We start from the raw sequence: 18,654 nt of genomic DNA on the forward strand, positions 1-18,654 counted from the left end.
TAAATGCTGAAAGCTCCATTTCTTCAGTCTGTGAGCTGTTGCTTTCATTGATTACTGCTCAGCTCAGCCCCTCAGCAGCTCCCAGGTGTATCCCACTCCTTTTTTTCCGGTTGTGACCTCTTTGTGTTCCTCTTCCAAGCCTTCCCCCTCCTTCATGCCAGCAGCTTCTTTCTCCCAAGTTACTGATGAACTGAGCCTCAAGCAGAAAACACTCTACATTTCCACTCACCTAGGACTGGAGACAACCACATGATGGGAAATCCTTGAGGCACCACAGTCAGGGAAAACTTGTACATTTTTCAAGATAAATTCAAAAAGTTCTGTCAGTTATCAACATGAGACTTTGGTCCACTGGTGCATTGAGTCAAGGGTATTATAGACTTGAACTACAAGTTCTCTCATATGAACAGACTGTTTTGAGCTAGGACTGTAATCACAAGGAATAAAACACTGTCTAAAGCAATGGCCAAATCAAGTACCAGTGAAAGAGGCTCCATTTGTGTCAATCACAGTTATCTTGTTGATGGATCTGTCCCATTGTTAATGTTAAAACCCTTTTTGTTCTCTCGTTCCAGATATTCATAATTGTTCATTCATCCTGAATGGATATTTTGTGCTTAAACTGAATCTTAGAAGCTTATTTAGAACCACTTAAGATCTTAAATTAAATATGAGTGTAATGTGAGGAGGCATAGAAATGAAAGATCCATAATTTTTCAAGTGTAAAATTAAATTCCTCCCTCCTTGCCTCTCTGATTTTATGCATCTAGTACAAAGTATATGGAATTTGAGTAGGTGTACTAAGAAATTCAGAGTTTTGATAGATATCTCCATGTGAGAGATACATAACTATTGTAGGTCCACAGAAATATATCAATTGATTAGTTTCTTTTCTGATAGAAGCTGCAGAATTTCTCCATTTACATGTAAAGGAGTACTGTAACAACAGAACTGACGTATGAATTTTTTCCTATTTTATCTATTGCATCTGAGGACCCACAGGGAAGAAATTAAAAACTCATCATCTGGCCAGCATGGAGGCTCAGAGCTTTGATGGTTTCAGCTGTTAAGCCTGCTGTTCCACAGAACCCATTTTTGACTCCTAGCTCTGCTGCCCAAACCAATGTGCTGAGGTTTGGCTGGAAGTGATACAATTCCAGGCAGGGTTAGCAATTTACAAAATTTCCATCAGGCTAAGCATAGCAGTGAGCATATATGTGCATGCATGCATGTGGGCTTTGTTGCTGTTTTCAGCATTCAGGAAACAATTACAGGAGAGCATTAGCTGTGCTTCAGTGCAGACTGTGAGTCAAAGTAATGGCATGATCTTCACTCAGGGACTGAGAGTGTCCCAGATGGATCAGCAAGGCAGCAGGGAGCTAAACCTACAACACAACTAATTTTCTCCAGTTTTGAACACCTAACCCTTACACTCGGAAATTTTTTTCCCCCGTGGAATTACGAACAGCTCTCTTCTTTTCAGCAGCTGAACCAATAAACAGGGTTTTGTATTTTTCCACAATTACAACTCCCTTTATTGCAGGGTATAATGCCATCCCTGTATTTTAGCAATGGGAAGCTGTGGAGAAAACAAAGTATGGCCTGAATCAGTGGCAGAAGAAGCAAAGATCACTTCTTTCCTAGTGTCAGCATAAAACTCTCAGAGATCATGAATGCCTAAGAACAATGAGGAGAACAAGAAGCTGCAGGCAATGGAGTATTACCTTCATTGCAGCCCAGTCCATACACAAGAAGAAATGGTTCCTGTTAAAAGGCTGATATAGCTGCTAAAAGTAAACACCATATAGGTTACCAAAACACTTTTTCAGGTTTTCATCATCCAAAGCTATTTTTTTCCCCTCAAAAACATTCATTTAATACCTATTTCTCTTTACCTTTGCTGCCTCACTTAAACTAGACAGCTATGGCCACCCTTTACAAAGCTATTTGTTCATAAAGATAATTAATTTCTGTGGGGAAATGCATAGCCAGCAGCAGAACCAAGAGAAAAGAGCTCTGTGATAATAGGTCAGAACAATTTAAAGTGCCCTGAATACTCATTGTGTTGTTGATGAGAAGGAGCAAACCCTGGAATTTTCTATGAAGATGTCCTTCAGCACTTTTTGAGTGTATGATAATGATCTAACTTAATTACTGACTTCCCTAAATCTCAGAAAAACTCATGTACATCACATATTTCCTACACTCATTAAATCACACAAGATTGTTTTTTTCTGGTGGTTTTGGGTTCACAATATAATACACAAAATCCCCTTCCAACTGCTGTAAAGGCTTCAGTGTAGCAGGTAAACCAGAGCACTGAAATCTGGTTTCAGACTAACCTCTGTCTTTGGCTCACCTCTCTGTACCTATAGACAATAGAAGATAACATTACTTTGTGACCTTGCAGTTGTGTCCTAAGGATTAATGCTTGGAACGCTCCACACGCCCCTGCAGTGCACAGCAGCCAGGTCAGTGAGCACACTCTGTTCCTCTTTGTATGGAGGTAAATTAGGTGTGCCTCTGATGGCAGCAGAAACTTGGGCCCATTGGATGAATCCCATGGTCTCCAGGCTTTAGACAGGTTCATTCAGCTGGCACCATGCCCCAGACCTAACTTCAGTGCTGTGACATACCTTGCAAGGAAAGGCAGCTTCTGGGTTGTGGGAGAGGATGCTGATAGGTAAAGCAGGAACTAAAGGAATGCTGGTAAAACTGGAGATATTCCCTGGAGAATTTTATCACCTGCTCCCTTCTGAAAGGGCTGGTGGAATAACAATTCAATAGGGCATCTGCTGCAAGCACATAGAGAGAAAATCAGAAGCTAGCAGTTTTTCCAGGTCTCCCTCTACTTCCTGGGCACATGGATGTTCCTTAGGAAAATCCCATGGGATTTTCAGAGAATGTGGGTTTGGCTGCTGCTCCAAAGTGCTTTCTGGAGAGCTTTTCTAATGGCTGTGGGGAAGAGCAGGGAAGCCAGCTGAAATACGCGGGTGTCAATAGCACCTATTGATTGAGTCTGAGTTCCCTTGGGCTGGAGCTGCTGCTTAGACAGACACCATAGGCAGAGTGCTTGGCAGGCTGACTCTGCCTTCTGAGGCCAGGCTTCATCCTACAGCCATGAGCAGGATGCTGCTGGGAGCTCCTCACTGCACTGAAAATAGCCAGCCCTGAGCTTGTGTTGCAGCCCACAGTGTGCTGGGGATCTGGGCTACAAGGGAGCCTTCTCCCCAAGCTACCCTTAGTCCATCATGCCTTGCCAAGCACCAGCTAAAACCTCAGCATGCACCAGCTGGGCAAGCACCAGTTATTATTTGTATTAATTATTCATGTATTTCCATTTTATTTAATAACTGAGTTACAACTATTCATATTACTGTCTCCTTACTCCAGCACTTGCACAGACTCAAAGGGCAGATGATGAATACATTTAATACTCCCTCAAATGCAAATGTTTTTGTTTGTTTTTCAATGTTTACTTGCTTGACTGGAGCATTTCACTTGGGCCTCATACGCCAGTTAGTTACAGCAGACTGCAAAGTGGGATTCATGCCTGGGTAAAGGTAATTTGCTTGCTTTACAACACCAAGATAAATACTGGTCTGAAGCACCGTCATGAGGTCAATCAGGTCTGAGATTTCAAATGCCAAAAGATTTACAATTCCATCCTGACAGCCCCTCGGCTCCTCCTCATGTTTTCCACAGCAATAAGACTTATTTAAAGCTTTAAATATGGGAAGCAGAACAGGAGTCATTAATTTTACTTGCACAACAGCATTCACAACTTGTAAGGCTTTGACAGCCTCCTGAAACCCAAAGGAATTCAGATAGCTAGGGCAAGGAATGCTTACCAATACCTGCATTGGAAGGACACAGGGGTCCTTTCCCAACTTTTTCAGGTCTGAATACACATTTTTGTCCTGCAGGAAGCTGACAGTGATGAGAGTATGTAAGATGCTTTACCACTACATTCACATGATGCTACTTAATTTCCCATTTCATCTTGTTCAGCATAATCCCTTTGTGTTTCTTAAATCAATAGAACTGCAGTGAACCAACAGATTTCTCCAATATTTTGTAGGATGCTCTGCCCTTACCACCATACTTAATACCTATTGTTTTCAGCAAGACAAATAAACTCCTTAAATGTTATATTTGCCACTTAGAAGGAAGTTGACTGTGTGTTTTGGGGGATAAGAAATTCAATTGCAGAAAGATAAACACATATGCGTGGAGCTGAATGCTTTTGGAAACAAATTCTGTGGGCTTTCATATTTGTATCACTGTCATGATTTTGGATGGAAAATGGAAAACTTGTGATGAATGCATAATAGGCCATTGCATTTCCATCTGAGACAGAAGGAACGTGTTCACTTCTTCAGAAGGGAAGACAGATGAAGGCAGGCAAGCTGCAGAATAAAACAAGAATTAAGTGATAGCCTCTTAATGATCATTGTTCTGCTATCTGTCCATTATCTGTCTGGGTGTAGGTAGCAAACACCAGATGAATTTAAATAAAACCCATTACTCACGCTCACTTACAGACGTGGTGATGGGAGTTGCTTGACAGGTCTTACACAGAAAACTCGGATGTAATTGAGCCCGGTGCTCTGTTGATTCTCCTCCAGCAAATTCTCTACCTGCGCAGGAATATGTTAAGACCTCACTAACTTTGACAGAGTGTTAGACATTTTTTTTTTTTGCTTATTTGTGTTTTGTATCATTATTGGGTCTCTACAATAACAGATGGTGAAATCTCCCGAGTAAGCCAAATGCCAGCGATTTTCCTTACAGGATGTCATGCAAAAACACTAACAGCTCGGTTCCTATTAGTACTAGAAACTGATGGGCCAGCTCCAGCACCTTTTAAAGTTCCTGGGTGTCTTTGGATCAGCTCCATAACACAGCTGAATGAGGCAGGCAATCTGCTTTAAGCACTCCTTTATTATTCCCAGAGTTTCTGTTGAATATCCTATCAAACAGGCTAAAAATCTCTCTTCAAGAGCACTTTCTTTTTAGAATATACAGGTTATTTTAGAGTCGAGTAAAATCAGGACAGTTTGCAGGTAAATTTAAAACACTAATTTGTTTTTCCTTCCTGAACCAGGGACTTCTCACTTCTGAGATGGCCACTGCTGGTGGTTTGTGTTTGCTGGCAGCAAACAGTTCTACAATTGCACTTGGCATGGGTGACAGCCAGCTTGGCCAGGTTTGTCTTTCCTTGGTCTTTTTCCTGTGCCTCTTGCTGTGCCATATTGAAGGAATATTGCTTAATGGCTATAATGGGATATTTACATCTATTTCATGCTCCTAGAGCTGTCCTAATTGACTCTTTTCTCTCATCATGATTAACTTATCATCTGCTGATCATGAAATCTCAATGGAATTCATAGATCTCTGTGAAGTGTGAGTGCAGGGACATTTCTTTGTCCCTGTAAGTCCCATACTCCCCACCGGTTATGTGAAAAATATTGGAGTCCTTTCACCAAATTCATGGGCTTTGAGAGTAAGTTTGGATGTATTTATAAAATCCACAAATTTAGATTGTCTTCTATTTATATCTAACTGCATTTCATGTTGAAATCCTTATTTTCAAGTGCACATATCTATTTATGATCACTTTTAAAATTACATTTCCTTTTAAATGAACTGTTGGTGGTCCCCTAACAAAGAGGGGTTTGCTTTGTTGGATCTCTGATCTGAACAGGTCCTGAACTGGGGACTGGGTCTGAGTCTTTTCATTGTACTTAAAGAGAAAGTGGAGAAGTGCTTCTCTTCTCCTTCCTGGTTCCTCTCCTGGAGGAGATAACCGAATGTCTGACAAACACTGTATTTTAAGCAGTATAGTTTAAGTGCAAGCAGGGGTGCTAAAGAGGTGACATGCTCCTTGCAATAGGCTTCAAACACTCTCCAAGAGGGAGTCCTTCCCTCTTTATCTCTGGGACTGTCTCCTGGAGAACAGTCAATAGCCAGAAATGGACACTGAGAGACACCACAGCAATAGGGACAAGATGTCTGTCAACTTCATACAACCCAGTTATGTACAGATACTTGTGGATTTTAGCTTTCTTTCCTCTAGGTCCCTTGTTTTTCTGAGAGGTAAGTCCTGAACTTATCCACTTTGGCATTTTCCGTGAGAGAGGAGAGAGGTAGCAGAGACAGAGGAAAGGAGGCATTTCTTATGAAATGGCTTTGAGGAGAGTTAATTTTTTTTGACTGATGTCTGTGAAGTTTTCATATTTATTCAGAAGGAAATCATGCTCAGCAATTGTCATTACCTCCCAGAGAAGTGCTGCTTTCTTTGAAGGTATATTTGACACATATTGTGTCAAAGCTCATGGTCTCTCAGACATGACATGTGACAGCTGAAATTATTTGACATGCTCCAGTTAAAGAAATTGAGAACCAAATTCCCAGGGGCTGTGGACAGTTTCTGTACATAAAGCTCTCTTTGAATATAAAGGAGATTTTTCAAAAGCATTCAAAATCGGTTTTTCCTACTCTCATAGAGTTAATTCTGGATTCTTTTGATCACCAAGGTAGTTCTTCAGTATATCTGAGCCAGTTTGGCTGAAATTATCTTAGCAAATAGGATGGGTCATGGACCACTCTGATCTGGATACCATCTGACACAGCTGTGCTGTGCCATTTCAGAGAAAATCTCTGGAGCTCCAGAACTGGCAGGTCCCATCCCACAGATCTGATGTGAATGCTGCTGGGGCTAAGGTGGTCTCCAGCCTCTTCCCAGGAGCTGTGTTGGGAGAGTTAAATTGGACAAACCTCTGTGGCTGGAGACTGTTATAGCCATTAAATGACATAACCATATTCTGGCGTCTGTCACTGTTCAGGAGCTGTAGCTTCGATCTTTGAGCTCCTCTGCCATCAGTACAGAAAATCAGAACTGTGCACAGTCCTTGCCTTGAGGAGCTGCACCCTCATGTGTATGGCTGTGTCTGGTCTCATAAATCAAACTTCTGTGGGACCACCCTGAGGCAATGAGATCATTGGGCCACAGTAGTGGGCACTCATCCAGCTGCCTCTGCCAGCCTCTGGAAAAGGGGGCCCATGCTGTAAATATACCTGGTGAGTGTTCCCCACTATGTGCTAAGTCCCCCCACACATCAATGAATTATTCAGAACAATGCCACACCCCAAAAGAACCCCAGGGATCATTCAAGCAATTTCTCACTATGGGCAATCAGGATTATATTGTCAATGTCTTTTCACTGGCACTGTTTAGCTCATTAGTAACACAAAGAGTCCTCACCACTTCTGCTGGAGAAATCTTCCCTGATGCATCCTAGCACTCAATTTGCTTTGCTAATGGCTGCATCAAGATTGTCCCTGGGCACCATGCCCCTGTTGAGAAAACTCATGTGCCTCTTCCTACCAGGTCTCAAGTATAAACTTCCACGCACTAACTGAAATTCCTCACACTTTCCTAAAGTTGGAAGCTCCCAGTCAGTGAATACAACTTCCAGAGTACAGACAGAAAGGGTATTTTCTGCAGGTGCAAGGTGGTGTTACTACCATTGCACAGGATATAATTTGAAACTTGTATACTATCCATGTATTATGAAAACAATAATTGAAGTAGGTGTAGGTACAGAGAAGGACTACTGCAAAACACAGGGGACTGATGGGGCTGTTTTAGGAGAGAACAAATGTGGACAGAACCTGTTTAGCTTAGTAAAAGGAAAACTGAAGTTTTTGACAGCTATCCATGGACACCTCAGGGGTCTGATTACTCGGAAGGGAGGAGAGTAAAAGACATTTCTGGAATTAGAACAAATGACTGTAACCTGATCCTGAATAAACAGACAATGGAAATTATAAAGAAGTTTCTAAACAGCAGAGGAATGAAGTTTTGGAAAAGGTTTCTGACTGCAGGAATAACAGTCAAAAAAGCAAAATTTAAGAGGGAGCGGCAGAATTCCAAAGAAGGGATAATATGACCTGATGGTTCATGACAGCAAGAACTGAACTCAGTGACCAAACTCATCCCTTCAGGTCCTATCTCTGACAATCTGAAAAGTATTTAAGAAGACCATATCCCATTGATCTGCAATGACAGAGAAGGTGGAGATTGAGTCTCAATCTCTCCAGATCTAAATGCAGCAAGATACCCTTGAGCAACAGTCCTGCCATTCCATTTTAATAGCAAAAGAGCCCAGGAATAGCTTCTGTGGCGACAGCAACTTGATTCACCACAGTTGTGAAAGAATGGGCTGAAAGAGTTATTTTTCCTGAGCAGTAGTATCTTTTTCCTGGATATGCTATAAACATGAGAAATAAATTGGCAGATATCTAGATACAAATTTTAAATCAATGAGATCTGAAATGCAAGAGCTTTTGTATCCAAATGGCTGTTTCATGCCCTAAATTCTCTGAGTTGTGCTTAATTCTTGCAGCACATAAGGCATGTAAAAACCACCCACCCACTTCTTCAGAGCCATTTTTCTTCATCTAAATGAAATTTCTTTAGTTCCATTCATCTTTACAGCTCATTCAACAGGTCCCTGTGCAGCAGTGAAGGGAAGCATGTTTCAATGTGCTAATCCAGCTCGGAGATGGATTAATTGACTCACATGCCCCTCTGATCACTAGCCAGATGTCTCTCCCCAGCTGGCAAGCCTTACTAATTTTCTTGTTGTTGCTGGTGTTGTTAATTCTGGGTTTCCAGCCAGCGGGGGCTCAATCAAGGGCAGCATGCCCTCTGCCGACATTTTGTATTCTTTGGTCTGCTTTCCCTTGGGCAAAGATATTCAGCTGTGACCCTCCTTCCCTGGCTCCTTCTCATCTGGCCTGTGGCCCCTGGAGAGAGCTCTGCTGGTGCAGTTGCACTCGTGTATCCGGCACGTTGGGCCACCACAGGGCTGTGCTGGGAATATTCAAGGTGGGTGAAGGAGGTATACGGGGCTCAGAGGGCCAGTTCTAACAAGTGACCCAAAATTACTGGTCTGTGCATTGAATATTTTGGGAGAAAGAAATAAAAGATTCATAATAAGAGTTGGAAATATTTCCTTTGTCAGGCTACGAAAGGAAATTTCTGTGAAATTATATGAGATAAAAGTCGAGAATGATTAAGAGGGCATGACTAGAGCAGTTGGGACACTAAACTGGGGATCAGTGTAACATAAAGAGTGGTTTGAAGGTGGGATGTATGTGTGCTCCAGGCTCTACTCCAGAGAATACTCTACTCTACTCTTCTGTCATTGCCCTGATGTCTTGGGCAAGACACTTCCCTCCTCTGGTACTTTCTAATGCCTATGAGAGTTTGGGCTACTTTTAAGGTACTTGCTAATGAGCAAGGCAGTGTGAAAATGAAATATTTGCATCACCGAACATACAGCCATGTATTTTCAGTGTGAAGGCTTCTGCCATGGCTTGCAGTGATTTGGCTAAAACCATGATGTTACCACATGGAAAGGTGTCAATTTTGGCAAACTGTAGAACATTGTTTCCTCTTATCCCATTGCTTGTCTTGGGTCATCACCATGATCACACTGAGTAGAAACTTAATGTACAAGAATTGGACTGGATGGTAAAGGTTTAATTCACCTCAGCAGTGAGGGAGTCACTCATTAACTCACACACAGGTTGTCAGCAGTGGTCACTGAGGGAGGGCAGCTGAGAGCAGAGGCAGCAGCAGGAATATCTGAAGATTTGTACTATTTAACACCAAGACCCTGAAATTCAGCTCTGCACACAGCTAGAGCATTCTGTGAATTATAGGTTTTTATATTAGTTAAATTATAAAATATTAGTTTTTTAATTTCTCACTAATGGGGGTTATTTATCCCAAACCGTAAAAAAAAAGAATTCCTGGATTATAGGAATTATACTTGTCTTTGCTTTCCATGTTCTTTTTCTTTTCTTCCATTTTCCCTTCCCAAAATTAGTTCAACAAGATAGAAAAGAAAAGCAAACACTTCTCCTTCCTTTTTTCATTAGAAAAGAAGTAGCAAAATATTGTTTCATGACAAGGTCAGAGGAGCACAGCTTGAGAGGAGAGAAGTAAGAAGTTCAACTAAGGTGTGAACATTAAGAATTCAGCTGCATTTCTATGGGCCCAGCACTCACCACTCCTACTAAAATTGTGGATGAGCTCATTTCTCCAGCATCTGAGCAGTTGCTTACAATTCATAGGTGTGTAAATAAGAAGAAAATCTCACTCCTGTAATTTAGTATCTTTGGTCTTTTTTTAGTTTAAGTACATGCCCTGTATAAATCTCTTTCCAAAACCACAAATTTCTTCCCACATCAGGCATAGCCCCAGGGAAGTTGTTTTACAGGGAAATAAGGCTTCGACCTTTGATCACTGTAACCTGGCTTCTCACAATCCTGAAAAAAACAAGTTTCTAAAAAATTGAAATGTGAACAACACACACCATCAATATCAATTACTGCATTGTTGGGTGGTAAATTTTCCCCACAGGGGGTGAGCAATTCACTTGATGTACTTGGCAAAGGGTTTGATTCTCCTCCCCACTGGCAGCGAGGTGGTGCTGACAATCTCTCCGTTCTTTGATGGGGCACAGAGCAGAGTAAGGGAGAGCAGAGTCAGACTCAAAGCTCTGAGAGTGCAGAGAAAAGCCGGCTCTGTCAAGAGAGGATTTGTGCAGTCTGAACAGCGAGCTGCAATCTTTGAAGAAAAGACTTCAAAGAGAAAAGGAGAAAAGAAACAATGTCTAATCTTCATACAAATGTGCTCAGGGGTCTCTGAAATTTCAGAAACTTCTAAAATCTAAGAATTAATTATCACTTGCCAGAGAGAAGCTTTATTCACAGGTAACAGTTACAGCAACCCGAGTCCTCTAGGTGTAAAACTCGTGCAGTTATATTCAACTAAAGCTCAGTAAATCACCCTTCTTCCTTTTGGTGTACTTGCACACTTTCCAAGTGTTTGATGTTATGCTTCACATTGTTTATGTGTGACACATGACAGCAGCTCCTAAAATTTTGTCTTTGAAAGGAGATGTACTTGGAAATATTTTGGTACAGGAACTGTGACTCACAGGTTCACATAAAAACGTGCAACAAAGCAATGCAGCTCCTCAGCTCCTGTAGAGCAGTACAGCCCTGTTGGCTTCTGTTTACTGCTGGAAAACACAGGACTTTAAGTCATTTTTCAGCTCCACAGCTGCATAAATAACGAGGAGCACTGGGGGTGACTAAAAGAAAAGCACTGCTGCTCTGATTCCTCTTAGCAGAATGCGGTGTTTAAAATGACCTTTAGGCCAGGTATCCAGAATATCTCAGCACCTCATAGATTCTCATTTTTGTTCTTATATTACCCTTTTGTGTAATCATTCCTCATATTCATTTTACACTTGAAGTCTGAAAGCTAAGGTCGTGCTATTGCCCATGGTTGCAGGGCAAGTTAGTGGTGAAAGGAAGAATTAAGCATTTAAATATCTGGAGAACTCAGTTACATTATGGTGTTACTGTGCTCAAGAAATTGAATGATTTATTGTGGATGTCTAACCAGAATCATGGTAGGTGTAGTTTAAGGGTCATGGTAATGTGTAGTTTAAATCTTGCATTTTCTGAAGCTGAGGGTGTGAACCCAGCTGACTGGCGTGGCTCAGCTGCTGCACAGAAACACATTAAACTGCAATAACTTGATTGTGAATCCCAGTCCTCTCTTTTTAAAAGATCTGTCTCTTTCATCTTTAAGACTTCGATGAAAACAGCTGTTGCAGAAGCTCACGAGAGAGCTGTACCACAGCAGGGAAACAGTTCCCTGACATGAGCAAGAGGGTCTTCAGACCCAGAGCAGCTATATCTGGTACAAAAATAAAAACTCGCCTCTCTTAAAATATCAGTAAGCCAAGGCACCTGTACTGTCAGGAAAGGAAATGGAAGACAGAGACCATGTCCAATGCAGCTACTTTGAAATAACGAAACCCTCTGGCAGGATTGGAATTGCTTCATTTTATGTTTACATCCATATGGCTTTTGAGGTTAAATAGAACCTGATATTTGTCCTGATATTTGCCCACCAGCAGCCAGGAGGTGTCTGTGACTTGTCTCTCTGTGCCATGAATACTTTGCATCCTAATAATAAGTAGACCAAACCATTGTGTACCATCCGCATTACCAGGGATTGCCAAAACCTGAGTAGTTTGTAATATGGTTTAGTGAGTGTGATGGCATTTGGTCAAAGGTTGGACTTGATGCTCATGCAGACCTTTTCCAGCCTTAGTGATCCTATGATTCTATGGTCTGCTGCCTCTTGGGAGTCACTGGCCACCCCAGAATATCTAAGTAACACAGGGGCATTGCATTATCCCCAGTTAGCATCCAGAAGGATGCAAAAGGACAGAGTTTGACCCTGGTGTTGCATTACAGGCAGGGCTGTGGGTGTTTGTTTTCACAGGGAATTTTCTTCTGCCAACAATCAGAAAAAACTCAGGCAGTCTCCTCTCGCTGGCTGTGGCAGCTCCCAAGACAGCAAAAACCAAAGGTAATCTGTGCTGCCTCTCCCTCCAAATGGGAAATGTTGATAGATATCTCAAGTATTTGTTTAACTGTGGATAGTTGACACAGCTTGTGAGAAATTAATCCGGGAGGAAAGGAAACCTCCCAAACTCCTCCACTTCCTTTGTCCCCGGCTCCTCTGGGCTCCTGCTGGGGGCTCTGCATCATCTCTCCAGGAATGTTCCTGCCAGGCAGAGTCCTGCAGCCCTTCCTGGAGCTGGAGTTCTCCTGGAGCCGGGATGCAGGAGATGCAGGGGATGCAGTGTTGGGATGTTTAACTTGTCAGAGTGACTCTGAGAAAAGTTAGAAAGTCTCTTTTCTCAGCTTGGCACTTGAAGATTGAGTCAGAGCTCTTAATTTCTTGGTCTCAAGTTTGTTTATTTTATCTTATCTATAAAAAACTTTTCTCTTGCTTTGCTGAGGTCTGTCTAGCAGGACAGTTCTAGGCACTCTGGTTGCCCCCAGGGCAGCAGAGTTATGTCTTTGTACTAAAAACTACATGTACAATGTTTGCAATTACTTTCTAATACCTATCACCTATGTTAGACAGTGAGCTTCTACTCTAAACAAATCTAAAAGTGCCAACATCACCCAGAAGATGGAGGCCAAGAAGAAGAAGGAGAAAGGCTGGACATGCCCAGTTCCCTCCATCTTGCCTCCTGAACCTCCATACCAGAAACCCCAAAATCTACTTTTTCCATCTCGTGATAACTTCAGTATTATTCTAGCTAAATTGTCATGGCTTGCTGATCTTCATATAGGGTTGGTAATTTGCTCCACAGGTCATAATCAAAATCACAGATGATTTGGGCTCTGGGTCAGGGCTTCTGATCCCCCTGGCAGGGGCCTTGGCCCTCCTGGACAGCCAGAGGGATGCTCTGGGTTCCCACAATGCAGGGATGCTCAGGGAACACTCCGCTCTACTGGATCAGTGGGACCGAGCTGGGACCAGCCCAGCTGGGATAACTCAGGCACACTCCGGCCCCGAGTGAGTTCCAACCAAACCTGGCAATCTGGTACTCAGCTATTTTTGCCCAGTGGGGGATATCTGCTGTGTTTGTTGGAAGATTTTTTTTGGTGTCACTTTTCACACGCTTGTTGTAATGCATTGCCTGAGGCATAATTAAATTCAAAGGGCATGCCTGTGTTGAAAGGGAGGGTTGCAATTTGTTGCTGTTAGGATTTTTCATTAAAAACCAAGCAGTTTTTCTGACTGGCAGGGACAATGGTTGCAGAACAAAAATGCTATTAAATAAGGAGAAGGCAAAAGCTTTTCTTTATTCTTTCTTTCCTTTTATTTTTTTTTAATAACTACCTGCCTGACATCTCCACACTGACTTTGAATAAAGTACAGCATTTAAAAATAGTGGGACTGTAAAAGGAAGACAAGGCTGAGAAAAGAGGAGCCTTGACATTAAGAGAGGTCTGGCAGGTGATAATTATATTATATATACCAGATTATATGTGTATATCTATCAAAACACAGAAATATCTGTAGCTATCTGTGTGTGTATGTATGCATTTTATGTCCAGAGGAGAAATTTGCCTTTGCTGCTGAAATTTTCCTGAAAGCTCAGTTAATTAGTTCTCATAATACCCATAGAGGCAGACTTTAGTATCATCCTTATCCACAGATGAGGAGATAGGAAAGAGCACAGAGAGAAGGATGCACAGAGAGATTAAGGGATTTCTGCTACAGTGGATTCAGTGCAGAGCTGGGAATTCAGTCCAGCAGGCAAAATCCTAACCCTATTAAAAGCAATGGGAGATAACTTATGAGAAGCCTGGATTTGGCAATTTTTGCTTGCTTTGTTCAAACCTCTCTGATCTATTCACAGCTACATGTGTCCTGATGATGCTTTCAGAACAAAACTACACCTGTGACTGTGTACAGCTCCTGGCCAAATCTCAGCTGAGTTCCTCACTCTCAGAGCTTCAAAACATGGCCTGACTGTTTCTTTGAGGGACTCTGTGCCATACATTTACATATATCTTAAAAATAGTCTGGAGTGATAAGTGAAGTAATTTAAGATCTTCCTAAATAGAATACTATATTCTCCCCGAGCACCAGGGTCACAGAACTGAAATTTTACATCCCTAGTTGTTATATTCTACCTCACAGTGCTCTCAAAAAATGACTGGAGGGTTTCAGCTAAACAGATGAGCTACTTCTAAATTAGATTGGGTAAAGAAAGCTCATTAAAGAAAAAAAATAATAATGTCCTCATTTTATAATGGCTTTGTTGCCTTCTTGCTTATATACTTGTTCCAGGGCAGTATTTTCAAGTTATTAGGGTGTTTTCAGCTCTTATTTTTAAGCTCACTTCATTAATGTTGGTAGAACACTTTGAAGTAGAAAATGTGCTAAGTGGTATCACTGACACACTTTCAAGGCAACGCTTTTGCCTTCCCAGAGGTCACCTGAAGCAAATTTGTCACACCTGCACAAATGTGCACGAATTGGTGCTGGCAGTAGAGGGACAGATTTCCCTGAAAAGTGCTGCAGAAGCTGTAAGCTGGCTGCAATGTCTGGAGGAGGATTCCAGCAGGAAGCTGAGGTCTGCCAGCCTTGCTGTGAGGAGTCTGGCAGTGAGGCAGCTGTGGAGCTGAACTACTCTGTCTGATGCTCATGTGCTGGATAAAAATTCCCTGAACTCATCTGGAAGTCTCCCAATGGCTCCTCCAGTGCTGGGCACCGAATGTGAAATTTCTTTTTTTCCTCAAAAGCACTGTAATGGAATGAGGAGTGTGGGAAGGAACACAGGGTTTGTGTGGGAAGGGCTGCTGTGGTGGGCAGGAGATGGACATGCTGCAGCACCTTTGAACATGAGGGCAGTTCATAGAATCACAGAAAGACTTTGGTTGAAATGAACTTTAAAGCTCATTTCATTAAAGGTTCCTATGCCCTGTACCTTTCACTAGACCAGACTGCTCAGAGCCTCATCCAACCTTGTCTTGGACTCTTCCAGGGATGCGGTGTCCACAGATTCTCTGGGCAACCCTCAAGTAAAGTATTCCTCCCTAACATCTAACATCTATGTCTTGGGGCTTGTCCACTGACCAGAGGTTTGCCAGTGGTGCAGTTCTGTTGCACACCAGGATTTACTGCTCTCATACCTCCTGCCTGGAGCATCCCAGGGCACAGGACAGGTTTCTAACCTGAGGCAAGGGCTTACCTGTGAAGTGCGGTATCTAAAGAGTCCTATGGCACATTTGACAAGTCTGTGGCATCAAGGTTAGTCTTGAAAATCACTGAAACCATGGTCTGGCTACCTGTATCCCTTCCCCACCACCCCTTGGAGTATGGGATCACAGGAAGGATCCTGTTGGCCTTGGGGTATGGTTTGGACATGGACAGTGCTGCTGGCAGTGTGAAATGAGAAGCTCTCCTGGCACTGCATGGCAGCCTTCCCTCTAACTACAATAGCACAGCTGCCCTGCTTGCTTGTGGCTCTGATTTATTACCTTGTCATATTTCAAAAGCTAAAGCAGGTTGAGCTTGGTCAATGTTTAGATGGAAAGGTCTCCAAGGAAAACACGAGAGCTAGAGGAAATGTTCCCTGAGTCAGAGTCAGGGCAATAATCCAGTGTGGTGTTAAGGATGGTGCTTTTGGCCTGATTGCAAAATCAATGTATGGGCCACTAGTGGTCTGTGGGGAGGGACTGTAATACCCAACATGACTGGGCAATAACTGGCTGATCTTTCTTTTCCTACAGGGGTCAGCTCTACAGTGGGTGTAAATTGGATGAAATGAAAATGATGAATCTGGCTGATTGCTTTCTCTGTTTTGTCTCATTACTTGGATTTAGAGCTTTGGTTGCTTTCCTTTGTCACCTTCCTTTATATGTTTCATAATTCCCTAAATGGCACGAAATGACACAAAATGACACAAAATACAAACATTTAGCAATTTTTTTTTCCTAATAAATTTCCCAGCTTCTGGAAATCCCCAACTTAAGGGTCCTCTTAAAGGTTTGGGGTTTTTTTTCTACATAAAACTATTGTCATGTGGATTTGAACTTTCCCTCATCACTCCCAAAGAATTGTCTGAAATCCCAGGCTGCTCACAGTGGTCTGCAAGGTTGGATCCATTATCTACCAGTTTCTTGAACTGAGCATCACCTTTGTGTCTGGGCCTCAAAGAAAACGAGCCACATCTCTTACTATTAACCCTGTAGATGCTGTGTTTCAGATACTGGACTCTGTCTGTCAGTGTCCTGGGACAGTGCCTTTTCCACATTGATCACACAGCTTTTTGAAATGACATCCATCAAGGAACATGGACATTTTTGTCCTTGAAGCAAGGTACATGTAATAGAAGTCACAATCCCTTTTGTAATAGTAAAAACTATATTAAAAGAGCACTGATCTGAATTTAGGAGATAATGAAAATGAACAATTTCATCCATGCACCAGTTTGGCCTTTCATGATTTTAAACAAATACCTTTTTTCCATCTATCCTCCACTTCTAGCACAAGAAGAAATAATTTTCCATGACATGATAGAATTCAGATTCAGACGCCGTGTTTTCATCTCCTAATTATTTTTTTTTTCCAGTTTAACAAACTGAAAATTTGAAGTAGGAAAGGTGCTAAATTATCTCAATACTAAAAACTGCAAAGCAAACAGATCATCTCTACCCATACTGTTATTTTAGGTGGTCATTTCAAGAATGAACCTACCAGACAGTTTTGAGGGTGGCAAGGTGTTCTAAGAACCATTTATGCAAAGACTCTGTGACTGTAGTAATGAGCTGTGCCCTTCCACTGGGAAAACAGAGCCTTGATAAGCACACTACAAAACCCCTGTCAGGAGTACAAGTGCTTTGAAGAGAGTATTGAAAGGGATTTTGCTTCAGAATATAAGAAAGTATGTAATGTGAGATTTCTCAAAGGAGAAGATTATGCTTTATTTGGGCTTTTCTATACAGATTGAGGAACAGAATGTGAGAAAACTTCACAACTTCTTTAGGAACACAGATATTTTCAGGCTGGACTGCACCCAAATCCAATCTAGCCCAGCATCTTGTGTCAGAGAGAGGCCAGCACCAGATGCTGCAGAAGAAGGTACAAGAGCATCTGAACAGGTCATGCTTCCACAAGTGGGGAAAACATCTCCCTAATTTCCAGTTATTGCTGCTGCTGTTATGTATAGATTTATTTTCTTCCTACAGCACAAAAATTAAACAGAGGTGTCTGTTTCAGACTTTGGACATCATTAGCCAAAACATTAATTGCTTTCTCCCAGTCATACACTGAATGACTATAATGAAGCCAAAAAACCTGACTCCCACCCCTTCATTCAGTAATTCCAGTGGATATTTCCAGTAGAGATCCCCACAATCTGGGAGGTGGCATGGAAATGCCCATTCTCCTTTGGCCACACAGCAGCCAAGGCAAATGGGAATCTACCCTGTGGTTTTGAGTGAAGAGAAGAACTTTTTCAGCAGGTCAACACCAACCTCCCCCAGCCCTCACAGAGGAGATGTGGGCCAGGCGGGGATTCTTGGTGGGGTTGGTGGGGTTCTTATTGGTACTGGTTGCCTCACAGATACTGTACTGACTGATTCTGGGCAAGCTGCTTCTCATCTCTGTGTTGTCTCTGCAGAGCAGAGATACTGACATTTCCCTTCTTCGAAAAGCAGTGTGATTGACAGCTGTGGCTAAAAAATAACTGTAGAATGTACCAGAAGAGATTGTTTCTTAGAACTATCAGCTCCACCACTGAAACTTCTTAAAACCACCCACAAAACTCTTCTGTAGACAGAGAAAAACACATTCACCTCCATGCAAAGCTGTTCCTTCTGTTCCTCTTTCAGAATTATCTGAGCCTTTGACTTCTAATTCTGAGCTTTGGGCTTCTTTGTTGTGAATTTTACTATTATTGAAAATACACAATGTAAGCTCAACTGTGGTCAGATCCTTCATTGAGCTGCAGTGGAGGAAGGGCACTGGAAATTAATATGGTTGGCATGTCTGCCTTGTTGTGAGAATAGTGTTTTCATGTTCTTTTCCTTTCTTCCTCAGCTTTCTTCTCTTTTGTATGTGCCTGCCTCTTTCCCATTCCTTTCACAGCTGCTATTTTTCCTCCAAGCAAAGAACTCAGTCATGCTCTCACTCTCTCATGGGCTCTGTGTACACTTGAGGTCAGGCTAGCAAACCTTACTGGT

The 18,654-nt window shown here is 42.1% G+C and overlaps 1 protein-coding gene across 4 annotated transcripts in view; it reads right to left on the reverse strand.

Moving 5' to 3' along the window:
- GRM3 (glutamate metabotropic receptor 3) overlaps positions 1-18,654 on the reverse strand; it is a 104,312-nt gene that overhangs the window by 60,736 nt on the left and 24,922 nt on the right. Inside the window, exon 2 of one of the 4 annotated variants that reach the window (XM_005489291.4) lies at positions 4,543-4,640. The exons of 2 other annotated variants lie outside the window; for them this stretch is intronic. The gene's annotated coding sequence lies outside the window, so the exon portion shown is untranslated. Of the gene's footprint in view, positions 1-4,532; positions 4,641-18,654 lie in introns of all 4 variants that reach the window. One more of the 4 variants, XM_014268632.3, reaches the window with a different exon arrangement.

Source organism: Zonotrichia albicollis, chromosome 4, assembly GCF_047830755.1.
Source record: "Zonotrichia albicollis isolate bZonAlb1 chromosome 4, bZonAlb1.hap1, whole genome shotgun sequence".
NCBI lineage: Eukaryota > Metazoa > Chordata > Aves > Passeriformes > Passerellidae > Zonotrichia > Zonotrichia albicollis.